The sequence below is a fragment of the Phalacrocorax aristotelis genome, chromosome Z (assembly GCF_949628215.1).
Source record: "Phalacrocorax aristotelis chromosome Z, bGulAri2.1, whole genome shotgun sequence".
Classification (NCBI taxonomy): Eukaryota; Metazoa; Chordata; class Aves; order Suliformes; family Phalacrocoracidae; genus Phalacrocorax; species Phalacrocorax aristotelis.
The window spans coordinates 68,468,705-68,476,420 of record NC_134311.1 but is presented as its reverse complement, the minus strand read 5'-3'; the positions used below and the strand labels follow the sequence as shown (position 1 = coordinate 68,476,420).

At 43.6% G+C, this 7,716-nt stretch overlaps 1 protein-coding gene and 1 long non-coding RNA gene across 9 annotated transcripts in view; one reads left to right on the top strand and one right to left on the bottom strand.

Annotated features, from left to right (window-relative positions):
* Nucleotides 1-348: 348 nt before the first annotated feature.
* On the bottom strand, nt 349-2,367 carry LOC142050768 (uncharacterized). Its single transcript, XR_012658129.1, has 2 exons — nt 2,280-2,367; nt 349-1,981 (listed from the first exon to the last, which is right to left on the bottom strand). It is a non-coding gene; the product is annotated as an uncharacterized LOC142050768 (long non-coding RNA).
* NIPBL (NIPBL cohesin loading factor) overlaps nt 1,979-7,716 on the top strand; it is a 161,277-nt gene continuing 155,539 nt past the window's right edge. For 7 of the 8 annotated variants that reach the window (XM_075079893.1, XM_075079890.1, XM_075079892.1 and 4 more), the window contains exon 1: nt 2,376-2,497. The gene's annotated coding sequence lies outside the window, so the exon portion shown is untranslated. Of the gene's footprint in view, nt 2,498-7,716 lie in introns of all 8 variants that reach the window. The other variant, XM_075079886.1, reaches the window with a different exon arrangement.

The window sequence follows — 7,716 nt, the reverse complement described above, 5'->3', positions numbered from 1 at the left end:
TTGAATGGGATATTAAAAGCATAAAATGGTCCAATGACTTTGTCACAGGGAAGTTGTGACTGAAACAGTAGTCCAATAGGTGTTGTGTCTTACCATGGTGCTTGCACTGGCTAAACCATATCTGGCACTGGAACAGGAAAATTTCAGTGTTTGCATTTTATTTATACACTAAGTCACCAAGTAAGGAAAAAACCCTAAATTCACAGAAGGACTTGATCAGGATGAATTGGTAACAAAAAGTCGAATGAGGTAGTGTTGCTGGGCCAACTTTGCCATTTAGAATCACATTTTCCTGTGAATCTGTAGGTGTATGTGCTCACATACGTATGGGTGTGTGACCTCCAAACAGGTAGTCCATTAAACTTTATTACCAAGAGAAGATAAATATTTCCCCCCTTGAGTTACAGATTCACACTGTACTAAATTAAGTGCAAAGACTTAGGAACACTCCATTTACTACTGCAGTTATTTCCCTTTATTTCAAATGGATAACCTTAAGGTATAAATGCATAAATTTAGGATTGGGATCTTCTCAATTAACTTGGAACAAAGGTATGCGACACGTTTTTATCAGAGCCCTGTTTACTCTGCCTCCACCAAACTCACATGATTGCGTACTCATTAGATATTTGTGTTTCCAGTACTGAATTACTGTCCTCTCCAGTGCCGTCTTCATTTCTGTACCGTCACACAACATACTATTGTAAAACAAACTTTGATTCATCCCACATTATGGACTTAATAGTTGTTTAAGCTCGAGAGAGGCATTTTAAATCTGTACTAAAGACAGAGCGTTATTCAAGAAATCCTAAGACCTGGAAAGATGCAAGTGCATTCGTGTAAGGTATGACCCCTTTGTGCAGTGTCCATCCAGAGCCGAATGGGTGTGTACGTCACGGGGTATTTACACCTGTGTCCAACTGTATCCTGAATTCGACAGGCAAGCAGGGTTTCGTCCAGGAAGCACGGGATTTTTGTCCAATTGCTGAGGAGCAAAACGAATTAAGCGACTACAAAAAGGCACAGTTAATTCGTCAGATATAAATGCTTCTTCACGACTGTCCTGTGCCGTCGTTATTCAGTGTTACCTGTGCGGAAGAACACCGGAAAATCTGCCGGACTAGGACATACATTCTCTGTCTCCAAACACTCCTTTACAACCCACAATTAAAATATTTCCAGTAAATCTGGTGGCGGCGGGGAGCGTCTGGCCCCAGCGGGGTACCCTTCACCTCACCCTCAGCATCCTCCCCCGTCCTCGTCCAGAAAGGCTGTTTTTTAAGAGCCGCTCCAGTCCGGCACGTCCACCTGGCGCTCCCTCGCCCCGGCAACGCTTCCCGCATCGGGCCTTTCGGTTCCTGCGGCGCGGCCTCGCTGCACCCCGGGACTGCGCGAGCGGCACCGGCGCCTCCCGCCTGCGCTCGGCTTAAAGGCGCCCTTTCAGCTCTACCCCTGCCAGGCGGCGCTTTGCGGTCCGCCCCGCCATCCCGGAGGAAGACAAAAAATAAAACCCAAAAGGTGTGGGGTTTTTTTTTTTTCTTTTTTTTTTTTTTCAACGGCCGGTTCTTCAGAAATTGCTGGCTGCCGTCCTCTCAACGCAGGCCTGAGCGTTAACTCCGGTCCCGTTCTGCACACCAGGAGGGGGGAAAAACAGAAAGAGAAACTCCGGCAGCAGGCGGAGGGGTGGGGAAGGGGAGCGACAGCCGGGCAGCGACGGCTCGGCCGTGCCCGCCACCAGCCCAGCCCGGCCCGGCCCGGCCCGGCCCGGCCCAGCCCAGGCCAGGCCAGGCGGAGGGAGCCGCTCCAGCTGCGGCGGCGCTGGGCGGGGAGCGGCGGCGGCGGAAGCGGCGCTGGCGGAGCGAGGGAGCGATCGGGCGCGGAGGAGGCGGCGGCAGTGGCGGAGGGAAGGGGGAGGCTGTTGGTGTTTGGCGCCGGTGGAGGGAGTCATTCCTGCAGCTGCACTTCCGGTCGGCATTTTGTTCTGAGAGGGAGCGAGAGAGACACACACAGGATCCTTCCCCCTCCTCCTCCCCCACCCCCCCCCCCCGCTCGGTACCGACTCACCGTGCCCCGGCTGCCCCCTCCCCCGCCCTCCCGCACCCGCACGCACGGAAGAAGGGAGCGGCGGCGGCCCCCGGGCAGCGCTTCCCCCTCCCCCGGCTGCCCCCCCGCCGCTCGGAGTGTCTCTCGGAACCGGTTCGGCGCGGCCCGGCCCGGCGCGGCCCGCGCTGATGTTGTGAAGCAGGCTCAGGGGGAAGGGATTTATCGCGGCCGCTCACCCCCCGGCTCTACATGTTCGCTGCACTGAGGAGGAGACGGAAGAGGAGCCAGCCCCCCTCCCGGCCCGGATTATTGTTGTTATATTATCTCCCCTCCTCCTCCTGCTCCGCGGCGGCGGCGGCCCAGCGGCGGCGGCGGCTCCTCTGAGGAGGGAGGGGGGCGGATTTCTCTCCCTCTCTCTCGGATTCTCGTTGGATTCAGACGCCGATTTGCTCAGGTAATCCCCCTCCTCGTCTCCCCTTCCCCTCCCTGCCCTCTCCAGCAGCGGGCCGGGCCTCCCAGCCCCGGCGGCCCGGCGCTGCCGGGAGCGGAGGGGATTAGCTGTTATCCGGGGTAGAGGGGAGACAGTGGCAACCGGAGGTGTTTATTTCGCAGCCCCCCTTCCTGCTCGCTCGGGTTTGGCGGAGGAGATTCGTTCCTCCCGGGCTGCCGGGAGGCCCAGGCCCGGTGGAGAGCGCAGGCCCGCCGGCCAGCGCCTTTACTCCAGCTCGGGGATTAGAAAGGCGAAGCGGCTTCTCGGTGACAGGCCTCAACCCGGAGAGGAGCAGGAGGAGGAGGAAACAATGCAATTAGCCGCAAATGTGCGCTCATCCTTTGCCATATTTACAACTTCAGCAGGCGAGGAAGGAAGGTCCCGGCGCAGACAGCCCTCTGAAGTGAGGAAGGAGTAAGTGTAGGAATAGGGGAAGAGAGACAATGTAAATACCCAGGAACAAAATTACCACCTCTCTTCGCGATCGCCTTCTCCTTCCAACCAGCTGCCTCCAGAACGTTCAAAAGTTCGAATGCATACGGATTTATAACGTCCAGAGGTTTGATCTCTAAATAGTATAGCGATTGATCAGCGTGTTAATCACATAGTATATTTATAGCATTAAACTAGCGCTCGTGGGATGATTGACACAACACGGACACCTGCAGACCCAGGAAATACAGATAGGCAAGCATATTGTATCAGGTACTCCACACAATCTCAGTGTCCGTGGGCCGTAAACATTACAGGAATGTATACTAAATTCAGAAGAAATACTATTTTATGCTTCTAAAGAACAGAAAAAGGGAGAGGGATCATATGGGAAGTGCTGCATTTGTGACATTTAAGGGACAAAGGTGAAGATGAGATCCTACCACAAAGTACTTGAGAGTCAAACGTAAATTTGATAAAGTGAAAAGTGAGGAATGCTTAAAAAGTGTCGTCCTTTCTGGTCAGGCCATATCACTTTGGGATCCTGAGGCTGTTATTGGCTGTTTGTGCCCATGATGTTTGAATATGTAATTAGGTGTCATTTTAACAGGTCAAATGTGTTTTGTAAATGACTGTTGATTAAGTGTCAGGTCTTTATAAATGAGTGGTAGCTAATTTACAGTAAAGTAAATCTCAGCTTTATGTGTGGTAGAGTTGAAAGTGTTACTAAAAATTGGGGTAGATCTAAAGCAGGCACCTTGTGAACTAATAAACACACTTATACAGAAATTACATAATTGAGGGAAATTTTAAGATACAAAGTTTAATCTTTCATATGAAAAGGAAATTTGTAAATGGCAAGCAAGTATCAACATTACATAATTTGTTTTTCAGCAGGTTTTTTAGTTGTTCTGGCAGATCTGTTGTAATAATAAGGGGTTAATGTATCTAATAGAGTAACTTTCTGATGTATTGTGTTTAGAGTCTTACAATAAAACTGTGCTATCGACCCTCTGAGTGCCCTGATACATGTGTAAAAGGGTGAAGTTAATATAGCTGTCACGTAGAAGGCGTGTTTTTAATGCTGTAAATCCGTGTAGTAGTCAGTAGCGTGTCCGTGATTTGTATTGGTCAGGGAGCAGTTTGAATTTTAAAAAGCCTGAAGATCCTGCTGAGCCCCAATCCCGGCCTCCCTCCCTCCCACTAATCTCCCATTCCTGTCTTTGTGCTGCCTGGTCCTGTTAGACACTGTTTGCAACAGGGCCTCAGGCCTACGTGCGTGGAGACGAACCATTTACACTTCGAAAAAGCAGCTTTTTATTTTTAAACTTTGCGAATTGGAGGGGGAGCCACTAGTTGTCTCTGACTGTCCCCGTCTCTCTGCGTAGCTGCAGGATTGCTGTTTTCTTTTGGTCGTAGCATGTGTAGAGGCCGAGCGTAACTCTGCTTTACAGGAAAGAAAGGACTGTGCAGAAGTAGTTGTAGTTCTTGGGTAGTTTTCGTGCTGAGGAAGCGACATTAGCTGTAGCGTTTCTTTTCGTTGTCTGTTTCAAACAGCTCTCGTTTTAACAAAAATTGGTTTGTTGAGCTAACAGCAGTTAACTTCTCCGACTTATTTTTCATTTAAGGAGGTTTACTTTAAATATGCCAGATACGAGCAGGAAATGAGCTACTGTAGTTGTGTGGTTCCTGTCAAGTTTATCTTGCCAGGGTTGTGTTTACAGCACCTTTTTTTTTTTTAATCAGAAAGCATGCACTTTTCTAGTATGAAAAATAGGTGTATTTGAAAAGGGAAATTTAAGATGCTGTCTGTTTGTGATTTGTATTGAATGTTTTGGTTTTGTTCTTCTAAGCCATATGTAATTAATCCTGAATTAGTTGCTTTATCACAGTTTACTTAGTTGTAAATTTTTTTATCTCAGAAAAATATATTTAGCGTACAGAAATATTTAATGTTGAAATGTATATAAGATGACTTTTTTTTGGTTTAGATTGTATTTTTTAGAACATTTTGGGGTGGGGTGGGGTGTGAAGCAGGACTATGTCACTTTCATACTACTTTTCCCTAACGTTAAGAGTTTATACTGGCCTACTAATTATCACAACAGCTGACTGCTTAAAGAGGATGTAGTTCTTTTATTCATGTTATAGAAATACAAAATTAATTATTCTCAAGACGTTAGTTTTAACAGTTAACTGAAAGAGAAAAATACTTTTTGTTATTTTTTATTTTGTATTTTTGACTACCATGTGCCTCCTGTGCACAGAATTTGTCTCCTGTGTACAGGTTTTATTTCTTTTTTTTCATCTTAACTTCTTAAATATTTTACCTGAAGTTATTCCAACAAAAAAATCTTTCCCTGAAGCCTTTTGCTCTCTTTTAAAGCTGTTTCTATACTTTTTAAAAATAAAGACATAGGAGCAGGCTAATCAGTAAAAGAATTTATTTTTTTACACTCAAAATGTTTATATTTTGATTTAAGAGAAAACAGGATCAGAGAAGCAAAATTATATCCCTAAAACCCTTTGCAGATCCCTATTCTATGTAAGAGTACAGGTACTCCTGTACAACCTTTTTGCATGTTTGAGGCTCCATGTATGTTAATGTTCATGTGAGTCTTCTTGCAGAACCAAGGCAATAGATAGTAATTTCCTTGGGTTAGAACCACTTTTTTTCCCTTTTTTCTTTCTTTCTTTTTTTTTTTTTAATGATGATTAAGGCAATGCGGCCTTAATTCTAAATGTTTCATGTATATATTTCTCTATGATATAAATAAACTGCATTTTGAAGGATACTAGATGCAAAATACTTGAAGTTTTGAGCCAGGGATTGGTATAACAAGTTGCTATTGTAAATTTCTGTCTGTTCAGTGGCAAGCATGATACTTTATGTGTATGTTACATTACAAAGTTTTAAAGTAATGATATTGAATTTATATTAATATTTCATAAATATTGCACAAAAAAAATAAAGTTAGTGGATAATTGCTGTAACTAGAAGCATATTATGTCTTTCTATTCTGAATATCTAGACCTAGGAAAGAAATTAAGTCTTCAAATTCAGAAATTTTTTCTTCCTAGAAATTTTTCTAGGGGAGTGTATAATGTTCATGAATATGCAGACACTTTGACAACAACTGTGGTCATACTTATTTGGAAAAACATGAGTAGTGATAGCTTTGATGTGTGGTAGGTATGAGGTGGATCATCTGGTGTTTGGGTAGCTATTTAGTGTCACAAAATACATTACTAGAAATATTTAACATATAAAAAACCAGTCATTTCAAATGATACTGCTTATTTTCAGTTTTGCTTTTCATACACCTTTACTAGAGGTAGTACATGTTAGGTTAGCTTCTGATATATGAATCATTGGCAGTAACAAACACTCAGTTGCACAGAGATACCTACAAGGAGATGCTTGAAAATGATGATACCTGTCTATTATTGCTAATAACCTGGTACAATAATGATCCTTTTTAATAGCTGAAAAAGGAAGTCCTTCTGAAATGACAGTTGTTAAAGGCTTGTATTCTAAAAACCTTTGATATAATTCATCTCTATTTGTGGCTTTGTTTTCTCAGTGCTACAAGCATACTTCTTAGTAGCTGGTCCTGACCCCAAAGTAGGTGTGAGAGAAGTGCTTTTTATTGACATCTGCAGCACCCCAGGAGTGAGGAAATTGTGTTTGAGGAGATTGTGCAGGACCTATGATTTGTGTCTCACTTCCTGTCCCTACTGTTCACCGTGGAAAATCTCACTAGCAAAAGGGAGGGGAAAAGGGGCTTTGGCCCAGTTGTGTGTAGAACATAAAAGGAATTCCAGTCAAATTGAATGTGGTTGTTGATACTGTACTTGAAGGTGACTACTTGTTTTACACAAAGAACTTTAAAAAAACCATAAACATTGAAGAATATTTTCCATGCTAAATTCAGAAAAAAAATCTAGAAAATATAATTTTTATGGCCTTCAGTATTTGTATCAGTTGGTTTTAAGTGTTTTTTCCATTCAGAAATCTCAAAATTCTTTACATGGGTTGATATTTTAATTTTTCAGACTACTGCTGTGGTTTGAAGCACTTTGGTTTTTGTAGCAGTAGGTATATGTAAACATGCAGTACATTCTAGAGGAACAGTGTAAAATAATGCTAGCTGCAAAGTAAGGGACTCGGATAAGGAAATAGCAGACCAAGGTTACAGAAACAAACAATCCAGCCCCCTTCTCCATACACTGGGCCTTTAACTACATTGTTGTAGTTAACCTACCTTGCATCCCCAGTTCAATGCCTTATACGGTGCATGGGAAATACCAGCTGACTGGTATACTTTTATAATGTAGTTTATGTATTTGTTTTTCTTCATCAGTGTGCAGCCTGCTGCCTTATTACCTGCTGTATACACCCAAAACTTTCATGAATGCTAAGTGTTTTAATCTGTTAATTTGTAGGAATTATCTCAAAGTAAAAATCTGCACTTCACAAACATTAGAGAACTTTTTTTTGTACATCCGTAAAATATTATGTCCATTTTACAGATGGAAGACTGAAACAGAGTCAAAATAGTGAGTTTGAAAGTGCTTATAAATCTTGTGTAGTGTGACGTGCTTTATTCTTCAGATTTTTGGAGTTACTTTACAGCTTGTAGTAAGTTCATAATGTTGTTTTCTTTGACTTTATTTGTGGTTGTGAGTGCACTGCCTTTCAACATATTAAGTGGCTTGCCTGCAATATTGGAGACAGAGATTCAAAGTGT